A 14,511-nucleotide genomic window follows, 5' to 3' on the forward strand; every position below is an offset into this window, starting at 1 on the left:
CTAAACAAATCTACACACAATACTGAGTTATTTTTTGTTGACAAATTAGGCAGTTATTAAAAATAAAAGTCAGAGAATTAAAGAAATTAAAAGGTTAAATATACAGTCTTCTCTTTGTTTTCATTTATTTTTTTCCATACTGTGCTGGAAATGTATCAAATAATTAATTTTATTGTACAGTTTTTCTTAGTTTGAATTTATTGTTTTGTAATATTAACCATCAAGGAGAGATAACATAAGCTTCCTTGTCTTGTAAACATTGGCAGAAAAAGGTGTATGTCTTCACTATAGTTGATCTGAAGACATTCCTGTTTGCTTGTTTTTATTTTATCAACAGTTTTGGAAGCTAGCTTTATTATAAACATTGTCCCAAATAAAATGTTATAAATTTATCAATTTTATTAAAAATGATTTTTTCTATGCAGTCATCCTTTGCCATCCTCAGAAACTTGACTCCAGAACCTCCATGGCTACAAAAATACATAGATGGTCAAGTTCATGGTAGAAAACTGCATCCTATTTCTTGTATACTTACATAATTTTTAGATTAATTGCAATACTCAGTATAATGTAAATGATATGTAAATAGTTGCTGGTACAGGACAAATCCAAGTTTTGAATTTTGGAAATTCTCTATTTTTTTTAATGTTATTGATCTACAGTTGGTTGAATCCATGGATGCCTAACCTTTGTATACAGAGGGCTGACTGTATTTTCATGTGTTTAGAAATGCTTAATTTATAGAAGTGCTTGTTTATCTGTAAGCTAATTTGAATACAACTCCATTAAAGGATTTTATAAGTTAATTTAATAATATCATCCAGGGGTAGAAATAACTTGTATATGTAACATACACAAATAGATACAAAAACACATAAACATACCTAAATTATAGATACATAGAAACAGACATCTTATATCTTTCTTTAGAAAATTTTAGCTATGAGGCAGTAAAACATAGTAATACAAGCTCACTGGTTTATCCTCACTTTATCTTTTCATTTGAATTGTGTTCCACCCAAGGAGACAAGTTACAGTGCCTGATTTATCAATATTTTGCTTTGACATGTATTCTGATGAATGTAGTGAAGTAAATTTTAGACCAGTAACCGAGGAGACATCTAGCTGCTGCAAAACCCATCTGAGTGAACAAAATGCAGAGTTCTGTCCCCTAGTAGGAATTTTTTTTCTCTTTTCTGCCCAAAGTGGTTGCTTTGAGGGGGATCCCTTAGTCTGCTGAGAGCCCTCCATGTGGGACTAAAGTTCAAGTGAGTGTCAAGAACCAAGGGGCTAGGTAGGAAGGGAAAACTATATGTGGTGCAAAGCAGGGTAGGAAAAGTAGGATTTGAAAGGAACACATCAAATGACTCAAAGAAACTGGTGGAAAGATCAAAAGCACTGGCAGGGGAAACAGAAGCAGCTGGCACAGGAAGGGAGAGGACTAAGGAGCCAGACTGAGTTTCCAAATTATCTTTAGTAAAACTGTGTCCAAAAGAAAAGGAAGTGAAAAGTGTTGGTGGAGCATATACTCAGCAAGTATTTAGGAATGACATATTCAGTACACTGAGATGCTTCCCAGATCTTAACTACTAGTAACTTTATACTTATGAACACAGAAGACTGGGACTCTAACCCAACCTTCAGCTTCTTGCAAATGCATGCTTGCCTGGGACTCTAACACAGTTTGTGTTTGCCTATGACTCCAACCTAGCTTCTTAGAGAGAAGCCCAGAACTCTAACCCAGCCTCTGTTTGTCTGGGACACTAATCTGTATTGTTGTGTATCCTTAAACATATGAATCAGAATCCCTCCTTACCATATTCAATGGATATTTGTCTGGACCAATGATTTGAAGTCAGACTCAACAAAGGATCCCAAATCAATCAATCAGAAGGGAATACAAAGTCTTCAAAGGAGTACCCAAACTCCAGGATGAATCTAGCTTATATACATTGTAACATTGTAACTGTCAAATAAAACCATACTGTTTAGAGGAGTAAAAACAGGGTTTATTCAGGACTTTTGCAATGGGAAAAGGGGATGTAAGTATAGAACAGTCTCAATTCCATGTACAGCATGAGGAAGTTGGAATTTATTAAAAAAAAAAAAAAAGGAGCTTTGAGGTGGAGCTCAGGAGATGGAAAATTGCTAAAGGCAAATGGCAATGGCCAGATTGTGGTTATACCCATGTAACAGGCATCTTCCTGAAGTCATGCCTGGTTGAACTGTCATAATCTGGTGGATTTTGAAGGATGATATACCTGATTAGATACTGAGGGTAATCAAGCTTAAGGATGAAAGACCCTTGCTAAACTGTTTTAGCAGAGTTCACAGTAAGGATTTTACATGGATGTGCACAGAATGGATTCAGAGATTGTTTAGAAGCATGCCTAAGTTTTGTTGAAGCAAAGAGTCTGTCACTACCAAGGGAAAATTGAACAACTATACCACAATAGATGAAATGAAGATTATGTCTGGAATACAGGAGATTCTTTAGGGTTTCTATTACTGTTAATCTGCTTTGTGATTAAGTTCAGTGGAAAATTACAACTCATTCTGAGCAGGACTACTAATGGCCCATCCCTTCTGGAATTTTACTAATTTAGCTGCTACCACTTTACCAGTTACACAAATGAGGACTGCCAGTGTCATAAGGTTTCCCTCCTTATTGTGTTGTGATTACATGTGTATATGTGCATGTACAACATATATATATATATATATATATATATATATATATATATATATATATAGACATTTGATATGTATAAATAAGTCAGATGTCTTTGAGTGTTTAAAAAATCTAGATGAATAAACATCACTCAAGTACTTTCTTCTTCTTGGGAAGAGGTTAGTGTGTTGTGCCATGTTAGGCAGAATTATGACCTTGTTATTGTCTTTTTTTGAAGTTTAAGTATGGCTGAAGTTGGTGGGTGTAGGTGACAATTGGACAAGGGGTAGACTTGTGATGGGAACTTTCCTGGGATAAGGGATGTACAGATAGCTGGTAAATCATTATTTCTCAGTGCATTTCTAAGTGGGTTTCTAAAAGGTATTGGCTTTGATTCAGCGACTGAGTAGAGTGACCTGCCTTCACCAATGTGAGTGATCTTTCAATCAGAATAGAGGGCCATAGGGGAATGAAAACAAAAAACAAAAAACAAACAAAAAAATTCTTACTGTCCCTTGGAACTAGGACATCTATCTTCTCTTGCCCTTGAGCATCAGATATCCTATTTCTTTGGCCTTTGAACTCTGGAATTTACAGCAAGGGCTTCTTCATTCAAATGCCTTTGGTTTGGGAGTAGCAGTTACACCATCAATTGCTCTTGTTCTTAGAGTTTCAGTCTCAGATTGAATTATACCACCAGCTTTCCTGGTTCTTCACCTAGTGGATGGCATATTGTGGGACATTTACCATGTATAACTACCAGAGAAAATTCCTATAATAAATGTTCTTTAGTATCTATTTCTATATTGCTCTGTCCTATAACTTCTGATTTTTCTAAAGAACCCTGAAAAATATTGATTTAGGCATGGAGAGTGGTTCTAGGGATATAATTTATAGATGAGTTTTTTTGTTTGTTTGTTTGGGGAGTTCCTGGAATTGCTCTCTAATTAGATATAAATATGCTAGTGAATCTATTTGCATTAGAAAGCACAGCTCTGTTTGTGCATGGTGTGACCTATTTATGGAGACACACAAAAATGTCTACATTGAATATTTCTCATCAATCATTAAAAAAAGGAAGAAGTTAAGTATATGTATATGATCTTTTCTAACACTTTTAGAAATCAAGGAATATAACAGAATTGGTTTGTTCCTCCTAATATTGCTGGACAAAATGTTGGGGATGGGGGGAAAGATGAGCTGATACCTGGATATCCAATTCCTTCTTAAGGTTTGGGAAATTTTCAGCCATAATTTCTTCAAATACTTTTTTTTATCCCCTTCTCTCTTTATTCTCTTTTTGAACTCATAAATTTTTTAACATTTTTATATTGAATTATTGTCAATATTGTGTCAATTTCCAGTGTGGAGCACAATTTTTCAATTATACATGAACATACATATATTCATTGTCTCATTCTTTTTTTCTGTGAGCTAACACAAGATCTTGTATATATTCCCCTGTTCTATACAGTATAATCTTGTGTATCTGTTCTATATAAGCCTGTCAGTATCTACAAATTTTACACTCCCAATCTGTCCCCTCCCACCTCCTCCACATTGTCAACAAGTTTGCATTCTATGTTTCTGTTTTGTATTTATGCAGTCTGTTTCTGTTTTGTATTTATGCAGTTTGGTGGAGCCACTGTGAAAAACAGTATGGAGATTCCTCAAAAGACTAGGGATACAATTACCATATGACACAGTAATCCCGCTCCTGGGCACATATGCAGAAGGAACCCTACTTCAAAAAGAAACCTGCACCCCAGTGTTCATAACAGCATTATTTACAATAGGCAAGACATGGAAACAGTCTAAATGTCCATCGACAGATGACCAGATAAAGAAAAACTGGTATATTTTTACAATGGAATACTATTCAGCCATAAAAATGATAACATAATGCCATTTACAGCAACATGTATGTCCCTGGAAGATGCCATTCTAAGTGAAGAAAGCCAGAAAGAAAAAGAAAAATACCACAGGAGATCGCGTATATGTGGAATCTAAAAAAAAAAAAAAAAAAAAGCAAAGAACATAAATGCAAAACAGAAACAGACTCATAGACGTAGGAACTCTTTTTGGAACTCATAATTTTAATGTCAGTATGTGTGATGTTCTCCTACAAATCCCTTAAACTGTTCTCATTTTTCTAAATTCATTTTTCTCTTTGCTATTCTGATTTGATGTTTTCTAGTGTTTTGTCTTCCAGATGACTTATGCATTCTTCTGTATTACCCAATCTGCTTTTAATTCCCTCCAGTGTAATTTTCATTTCTCTTTTTTTATTTTTTAACTCTGTTGACTTCTTCTTTATGTTTTCTATTTCTTTATTAAGTTTCTCACTGTGCTCATTTATTCTTTTCCCAATTTCAGTTAGCATTCTTTTTACTATTGATTTGAAATCTTTATCAGTTCAATTAATTTATCCCTATTTAATTAGGGGTGATTTCAGGGTTTTTTCCCCTTGTTCTTTCATTTCAAACATATTGTCCTGTCTTCTCATTGTGTTCACCTTCCTTGGTGTTTATGAAATTAGGTGAAACAGTCATCTATCCCATTTTGAAGCTGAGGCCTTATATGGGAGACTCCCTGTGCAGTCTGCATATACACAGTGGCTCTGTTGGGAGAACTGGTTTCAAAGCGTGCATGGGCCATGTTTTTCCCTAGAATGTGCTAACAATCACTGTCTTGTTGGGAGACAGGACTGCATTTAAAGGGTCTAGAGCCAGAACTTGTAAACTGAGATATCTCCCATGCTCAATGGCTGTTACTACACTTTGCAGGTGTGATCAAGGCCTGAGGTTCTGGAGCAAACACCCAGTAGTTCATTTCTCCCAGATGTGCTGACAGTCTCTTCCTTGGTTTGGGATACTGCTGGGATCTGAGAGCTTAAGGCTGCACTTGTGAGTTGGTTTCATGATTTTCCCAGTGTGAGTACCTTGATTAGAGTCTGGGTAATGCCCAGAGGGTCTTGAGCTGACTCCCTTCCACATGTGTGCAGGGACAGGCATTCTGGTAATGGTCTCCAACCTGAAGCTAGCATTGCTCTTTTTCATGTGGTCACATGTAAGCATGTTGTCGAGGTGGTGGTCTTTACCTTTCAGCTATCAGTCTTTCCCTAGTGTGTGTACTAAAGTGCATGCTGCCAGTGGCTGCTTCTATCCAGGACAGAGGCAGGGCTGGGGTCAGAGCTGGCTCTGTTCCCTTGAAGTATGCACACTCTCATTGGCAATGGCAGCCTTCACCTTAGTGAGGAGCAGGGCTGGAGCAAGAGTAGCTGGAGCAGGAGGCTGATGCAGGCTGGGGGATGTGCTTTGGTGCTCCTGACCAGCTGATAGAGCCCCAGGACATTTGCAGTCTGTTCCTTCAGCAGTGTGACTGTTCATAAGCAAGTCTGTGCTTGCACTCTTTGAGGGCAGAGTCACAGTTTCTTACAGCCCTCCAGTAAGTCTCACTGGTTTTCAAACCAGCTAAGGAGTCTTGTCTTCCCAGTGTCAGACACAAGGGATGGGGTGCCTAATATGTGGCTCAAATCACTGGCTTCCCAGGAGGGGCCCGTGAACCTGTCATATCTTCCTCTACTTCTGTGACCCCTGCTAGGAGCATGTGTCCCAACCAGGTCACTTACCCTCCCTTCTTACCAGACTCTGTGTGGATCTTTCTTTGCAGCCTTGGTTGTAGGAGAGCCATCCTGCTAGTCCCCAGGTAATGTCAGTGAGTAGTTCTATACATAGTCTAATGTTGATGTGTTTGTGAGGAGAGATGACAGCCCATCATCCTCCTACTCTGCCATGTTGATCCCCCTGCCTGATTATTAGTGCTTTTTTTTTCCAGTTCAAGTGGTCTCAACTCTCAAAGTGGAAGTGAGATAGCCAGTATCAATGGGTTTCTCATCTCCATCCTAAATGGTAGCAGTCTCCTAATTCACCATGGTATCAGTATTTTTGCTCCAGTCTGAGTGTATTATCCCTGATTAAACAGGAAAATGTTAATATTGTCTCCTGAGGCAGTGGCCACTTATGACTAGCTTCAGGTCTGTGTAGGCCACTAAAGGTGAGGTTACAAAATGTAACCAATGAGGAAGTGTGGACACTGCAAAATAACTACTTGATTGTGTGTGTGTATACAGGAATCTGGGGAATATGTGTGGGAATGTACTTTATGGGTGTGGAAATAATGGTAGAAGCAATATAAACTTGGATTAGTCCCAATTAACTAGTATAGGCCCATAAATCAGAGATTGTCCATTGGCTGTTGTAGTATTTGGAGTTAGAAAAGAATCTAACCAGTTGGTTTTTTATGACAAAAAAATGGGAAAAAATTGGATCAAAAGAGAGCCCACAATATGAAAATTAGTCATATTTATTCTTACTTGGTTTAACATAGAAGGTGTTCAAAAGCTTAGGGCCACTGGAATGTAACTGTGGATTTGTTGTTTAAGAACTATTCACCCACACTTGGTGGGTTCTGAAGACCACATTTCACCAATTATTTGAGAAATAAATTTGAGAGTGGTGTTCTAGCACCTTGAGAATCTCTGTGTTTTCTCTTCTTTGTAGGCTGGGCCTCACAGTGGGAATTGGAAAATCCACTAAGTTGAAAAATCTAAATATAGTGGGCATAATTGGATCATGGGATGGCTAACCAAATGGTATCACCTAACCCCCAAATTGAAGGTATAAATAGTTCCTATAGTGAGCAGCAGAAGCAAAGCAGCATGAAAATATTTTGGTTGGCATAGGCCTATGGTGCTGGCTCATTAATCATGGTGATCCTAAAAGTGAAAGAGACAGGAAACCTAATTAAAAATTACTAAATCTGCATAAGCAGAAAAGTTATGATCAAAGTGAAGAAAAGTGTAACTAGAATCATAAAAAGAGTTGGTCATAACCGTTCAATCAGTTCCCTGACATGAACCAGATTATAGACCTAGAGACTCTTGAATGAAAGGGAATGAAGAACTTGCAGAAAGAACTTATCTCAGTAACAAAAAATTTTACTGTTAGTCTTTCTCCTAGCCTTTCCAAAATGGATCTACTGCAATTTACCAGGGTAACTGTGCACTTGGTTTGGAGGGTGATATAATTAAACACATCAGAGACTACTTGGGCATTGGCTGTGTTTGACATTGCCTTTAGGAGAATGAAAACATCACTCTGCCCACTACTGAAAGGAGGGGTTTATGGGGGTCAGGTGAACAATGACATTTTAGCTCAAGTCCATGTCACAGAGGGTCCAGCAGTTCTCCTAACTCATCCTGTGGTCATTCCCAACTCTAGACTACATACTTGGAACAGATATTTAGAAGCTGTCAGAATCCTCTCACTGGTTCCTCAGTCTGAAGGGTGATGGTTGCTATGTTGCAAAGGCCACATGGAAGTCATTTGAACTGCCTAAACCCAACATCAAAAGCAGTGTCACATTCCTGGAGGAATTGCAATGATCGGTGCCTCCATTAAGGACTTGAAGGATGCATGGGTTGTGATTTCCACCACATCCTGTAAAATCTTCTATGTGGTTGATTCAGAAGGCAGCAGAATCTTATCAAATAACAGTGGATTAAGGAAATCTTATTCAGATGTGGTTTCATTGGTGAGCAAATTGATCCACTGCACAGTAGTCATTAAATAGCCATTGATCTGGCACATGCCTTTTTCTCCAACTTGTCCATAAAGTTCACCAGAAGCAGCTTCCTTTAAGGTTTCAAAGTCAGTAATACACCTTTACATCCTACATTGGGGGAATATCAACTTTCCAGATTATGACACAATGATAATCATTCCCTTCTACAAGATACTATACTTGTTCATTTTACTTATAACATTATGCTGAATGGATCTTTTAAGCAGAAAGGGGGACCACTTCAGTCTAATTGGCAAGATATTTATGTATCTGAGAGTGGGGAATACATTCAACTAAAATTCAAGGGATTTCTACCTCAGTAAAATTTATAGAGTTCTAAGGATTAGGGCATGCCCAGATATCTGTTTCAAAGTAAACAGTTGTATCATCTGGCCCCTCCCACAACCAAGACACATGCATAATTCTGATTGGGCTTCTTTGGATGTTAGAGGCCACATATTCTTCATTTGAGTGTATTTTCCTGTCTCATATATTGGATAGCCTGAAAGTCCACTAGTTTTTAGGAGCACCCAGAATGAAGGATGGCTCTGCAAAATACCCAGGCTGTTATTCAGACCACTCTGCCATATGGACTATAAATTCCAGCAGACCCAATAGTTTCTGGAGTTTTGCTGACAGATGTGAATGCTGCTTGGAGCTGTACCAGTCCTGTAGGTGAATTACAAAACAGGCATTTAGGATTTTGCGTCATGGCCCAGCTGACATTCATGGATAACTAACTACTTTTCTATTGATGGTAAATATGAGCCTTCTACTGGGCTTTAGCAGAGACTGAATGCTTGACTGTGGGCCACCAGGTTATCATAGGAACTCAGCTGCCCATCAATAACTGGATGTTAAATAACCAATAGAGCCATTAAGATGGCTCAGCAATATTCCATTGTGAATTGGAATTGGTATACACATAATTGGTCTCAGGAAGGCACTGAAAAAAAAAGTAAGATACATGAAGAAGTGGACCAAGTATCCATAGTCTCCTCCTGCTACTCCACGTGTTCTCAGCCTACACCAGTGGCCCCATGTAGGCCTCCCGAGCATCAGCTGGACTTGATTAACAGGAATTTCTGCAGGATATACAAATGCTAACTGAAAGCAGTCAGCTGCCAACACTGCACCTCATTTTGGGGACATCTTTGAAGGACAGAGGTAAAGAGACGTCATCTCAGGAAGCAGAATTTCATGCAGTGCACCTCCATGTTTACACTGTTTGGAAGGAAAAATGGTGGGCATGGAGTTATATACTAATATATGGGCTGTGACCAATGCTTGACGTTTAGCAACTTGAAAGGCATGTGATTGAAGACTAGTGACAATGGAATTTTGGGAGATGCATGTGGATGCACATTTATCATTGGGCAAAATTTGAAGATATGTATGTCCGATGTGAATGGTCACCAAAGGGTGACCTCAGTTAGGGAAGATTTTAAAATTCAAGTGGTTAGGACAACAGAGTTTGTGGATGCAAGTTAGCCTTTTCATGTAGTTACCCCTGATATTGTTCACTGGGTACATGAAAAAGCTGACCTTAGAGTCAAGGATGGAGGTTATGCATGGGTTCAGAAACATGGATTTCCACTTACTAACCCTGAGTTCCCAATCTGCCAGCTGCTGATGGCAATGTTGTGTTCCTGATGTGGCACCATTTGCTCTGGACTTATTTTCAGGTGAATGAAAGCTTCCTCCTGGAGACACAAAACAATTCACTTGAACTGGAAGTTAAGACGGTCACTTCGCATTAGATGCTCCCTACGCCGCTGAATCAACAGTGAAAGAAGAGAGTTACTGTGCTGTCTTAGGTGATTTTTCTAACTACTGCCAATGAAAAACCATAGCTGGAAAGTTGTTGAACCTGAAAAAAAGAACAGATTTATTAAGGACTATTGCAACATTAAAAAAAAGAGGCCTCACTATAGAAATGTTCACAATGCTTAATACAGCATGGGCAAGTGGGAATTTATAATCAAGGGTCCTGGTGAGATCAGGAATGTGATAATATAAGGGCATTGCTGGTTAAACCTGTTTCAAAGAATTCTTGCTGAAGATAGGCCAGACACGTGACATCACCTGGTGAATGACAGAGGATAAGAAACCCAATTAAATATTACAGGTGTACCCTGGAAATATCGTGGGTTTGGTTCCAGACCATCACAATAAATCAAATATCACAATAAGGAGAGTTACACAAAATTTTGGGTTTCCCAGTGCATATAAAATTATGTTAAGACTAGGGCGGAAGGTATAGCTCAAGTGGTAGAGCTCATGCTCAACATGCATGAGATCCTAGGTTCAATCCCGAGTACCTTTTCTAAAAACAAATAAATAAATAAACCTAATTACCTTCCCCCAAAACAAATAGATAAAAATAAATTGTATAAAAGTTTTTTTAAAAATTAAAAAAATTATTTTAAGACTATACTGCAGTCTATTAAGTATGTAATAGCATTACGTCTAAAACACAATGTATATAATTTAGAAGAATTATATTATTGGTTAAAATAAATAACCAACAAGGATATATTGCACATCATAGGGAAATATAGCCAGTTATTTTATATTAACTCTAAATGAAGTATAATTATGAAAATATTGACACACTATGTTGCACACCTAAAACTAACATAATATTATAAATCAAATGTACTTCAATAAAGATTAAAATATTAATCACGTCAGAAAAGTAATACTATCAGGAAAATGGCTACAATACACTTACTTCATATACGATTGCCACAAATTCTGAATTTCTAAAAAATGCAATCTGTGAAGCACATCAAAATGACTCCTGCCTGTACAGGGTGATTAGTTATGGACAATAAGGGACAGCGCTAAACTGAGCAGGGTTCTTGCTAAATAAGTATTTCACAAGGAAGTTCACAGATGGGTTTAGTAGATGAATCAGGAGCCTGATTAAAGTTTGGCCAAGCAAAGAATCTTTGTTAGTCTCCCTCTTGTTCTCAAAAAAAGAGAAATTTTTCTTTGCTTTGAATAATAAAAGTCCAATTTTTGTTCATTGGGGATCTGCTGAATCATCCATAGAAAACAGTTAGTAACCATCATTTACTGGGTGGTGTTAGCTATGAAATATTTAATGAGAAGGAGTTTCAATTAAATTAAAAAAGAATAAAATCTCAGTTTCTAATTCCATAGAGCAAGCAATGGGGAAGATTTCTAGATGTTCCTCTCAAAGTACCTTTAGATGGAGGAGTGAGCAGAGCAGTGGCAATCCAGTGGATTTCCTGGTTTGCATTTTGAATCTCTGTGGTTATGTCATTAGGTGTTCTGCTGAGCTTCCTGAGTTTCCCATACAGCAGTAGGCAGAAAGTTTGCCTGTACATGACCTGTCCAAGTTATTTCCTTAATATATCCTCTCATCCAGCCTCAGCTTGCAGCACTTTGGGAAAAGGATAGCTTTACTTCTCAGTGATTTCAAGTCAGAATTGATTAAAATTGAAAATGTTAATTTGCAGAATTGCAGGCAAATACTGGAAGATTGAAATGATTCAGTCAAGGGCTGACATAAAATGCTGTCAGAACTCACAAAGGTAAATTATATTTTCCCATGAAACATTATTTTTCTGTCTACAATCACCATCATCTCTGTCAGAAAAAAAAAAAAACTGAACAAACATATGACTAGTTTTTTGCAAAATAAAGCTAGTCTCATGAAACTAGGCCTGATTATTTACATAATGTCCCAAGAATAGTGTGGGGGCATATAAGTCTCTTGGGTTCCCTTTGCTGAAAATATTCATAAGGAATCTCATATTGTACTTTTGAAAACCTATCAAAGTTATGAAGTCATTCCAAGAGCTTGCTAGTATGTTTTTCCTACAAGATCTATAGACTTTTGTGAATCCCTTTTCTTTTCAATTTCCCAAAATATACTGATTTTGCTGGGTCTGGTGGAAATGACCTTCCTTACTGGTTTGTAAGGTAGGGTACCCCACATTCCTAATGTAATCTGGTTTTCCAAGGAGGTTTTATAAGCGTTGGGTCCTTTAAGTCAACAGTAGTTCCATAAAACTGTCTGACCATATCTGAATTGATGCAAATTTTTCTCAAATAAAACATTCCAATCATGTCTTGATAATATAACCAGTGTTTCCATGTTTCTCTGGTTACAAGGAAAATAGATTGTTATGGAACTTATGCAAATAAAACAAGACCATAAAATTAAGAAAGTTCACTAAGGTTTCAAATTCTAGAGGGACAAGGTAAGGAGAAAAAGGAATTGTTGCATCTTTGTTCACAAATGTATTCTTTACAAATTGCTAACATTTCCCTAAATCTGGAAACAAAAACCAAAAAAAAGCAATGTTTCAAACCAAAAATTATTTAAAAATTATAATTAGCCTTAAAGTTCATTCACCTCTTTGTGTTAATTTTTATTCTGCTTGATTTTGGGATACTGTTAGAAATCCATCATCTTCTGCATTCTTTCTGGAAGTTCCTGCATGGTCCAGAAGCATGGTCTCAAAAATACTCAGGTGATCCCATCATGGAACATTCCTGCATGTAGCTGATTGTAAACACTTTAAGAGAAGATACAAAGCAAACAAATACTATCTGTAAATGACAAATTACTTAAAATGCCCATTGTTAAAGCTCTAATGAGACTCATTGAATAAGTAAAATTATTTTTGTGGCATGCAACAGTTTAGCATAATAACTGGACAACATGTGTATCAACAGATTTCCATGATGTTTGTACAAATTCTAAAATACCTGTGTTAGTAATATATATCTGCACATATATAACCTAAGGAGGTTTCTCATTACTTCTTATTTGACAGTGTTTCCCATGTAAATTAACATACCATATTAACCTCATTAATTTAATATCTCCCTTTTAGAAGGTGAGAGACAAGTCCTATAAGATTATCCAGTGAGTCTCTGAGAAATCTCATAGTTAATTTGAGGTTAAAGATACTAAATTTAATATTTATTTTGAGAATTGTCAAGAATATCAAAAGGTTTGAACACTTGACTATACAGAAACACAGCTAACTGTGAAACTATACTTATCCATCTACCAATGGATAATTAAAAACGATAATTAAAAGTTTCCAAAGACAACACCAGTTGCATAGTTGTAAAAAATGTTCCACTTTAAGTATTGAGAGCAGTTTAAACCAACATGAAGGAGATGAAATTATTTTAAGATATAAATTCTTTGTTTTGCAGGTAGATTATTTAAAAGGTAAAGAAAAATACCTTTTTACACTAACAGTCCTATAATCAAACAAAAGTGTATTTTAGCAGATATAATCAGATTCTACTTTTGCATCAGTGTGTTGTTAATTCTAAGATTTTAAAAAAATCTTATATCCGAGACATGGAAACAAGTTAAATGCCCATCAACAGAAGACTGGATAAAGAAATTGTGGAAAATTGTATATGCTTCCATTTTAAATACTTTTAAATTTTACATTAAAATATTTTTATTACTATTATTGTTAAAAATCTACCACATTTAATTTTTATCTCTCTTGGTTTTGATCTCCTGTTATTGACTATACATAAGTTTCAAATATTGTATTTTGTTCTTTTCTCCTTTTTTAAGTTTGAAAATACATCTTGAATTCATTGATATTCTGATTCAACTTGCTCTTCTATTATTGATTATACACTGTTTTCAAACCTTTTTTTCTCCTTTCTTTTCAAATACTCTCTCATTATTTTAAGTTTTATTTCTGCATAGGCATTAGACAGATATATAAATAAACTCTTTAAGGACCAAAACAGAACTGATAAATCATAAGACATAAAGCCAGAGAGATATAAGCAAGATGAAATAGCAGGGGAACCACTCCCAATTAAAAGAGAAAAAGAAATCCCCTAAAAGAATGATCAATGAAATAGACATTGATGGCCTACTAGATCAAGATATCAAAAAAGGAGTGATCAAAGTACTGAAGGAACTAAAAGAGACAGTGTTTAGGCATTTAAAATATGTAAAAAATGAAACTGAAGCTATAAAGAAGAGCCAAGTAGAATTGGTAAACTCATTGGCTGAGATTAGTGCTATTCTAAAAGCTGTACAAAGCAGACTAGATAATGCAGAGGAATGAATAAGTGACCGAGAAGACAGGACAACAGGAAGCACACAATCAGAACAGCTGAGAGAAAAACAAATAAAAAGAAATGAAAACAACATAAGGGAACTATGGGATAATATAAAGCATGCCAATCTA

At 36.5% G+C, this 14,511-nt stretch overlaps 1 long non-coding RNA gene across 3 annotated transcripts in view; it reads right to left on the reverse strand.

Annotated features, from left to right (window-relative positions):
* Window positions 1–1,987: 1,987 nt before the first annotated feature.
* Window positions 1,988–14,511, reverse strand: part of LOC105081146 (uncharacterized) — a 69,754-nt gene continuing 57,230 nt past the window's right edge. For 2 of the 3 annotated variants that reach the window (XR_836402.3, XR_012502682.1), the window contains exons 4-6: window positions 12,687–12,849; window positions 9,902–10,166; window positions 1,988–8,965 (exon numbers count right to left, since the gene is read on the reverse strand). This is a non-coding gene — a long non-coding RNA (uncharacterized LOC105081146). The remainder of the gene's footprint in view (window positions 8,966–9,901; window positions 10,167–12,686; window positions 12,850–14,511) is intronic. The other variant, XR_012502683.1, reaches the window with a different exon arrangement.

Source organism: Camelus bactrianus, chromosome 27 (genome assembly GCF_048773025.1).
Source record: "Camelus bactrianus isolate YW-2024 breed Bactrian camel chromosome 27, ASM4877302v1, whole genome shotgun sequence".
Taxonomy (NCBI): domain Eukaryota; kingdom Metazoa; phylum Chordata; class Mammalia; order Artiodactyla; family Camelidae; genus Camelus; species Camelus bactrianus.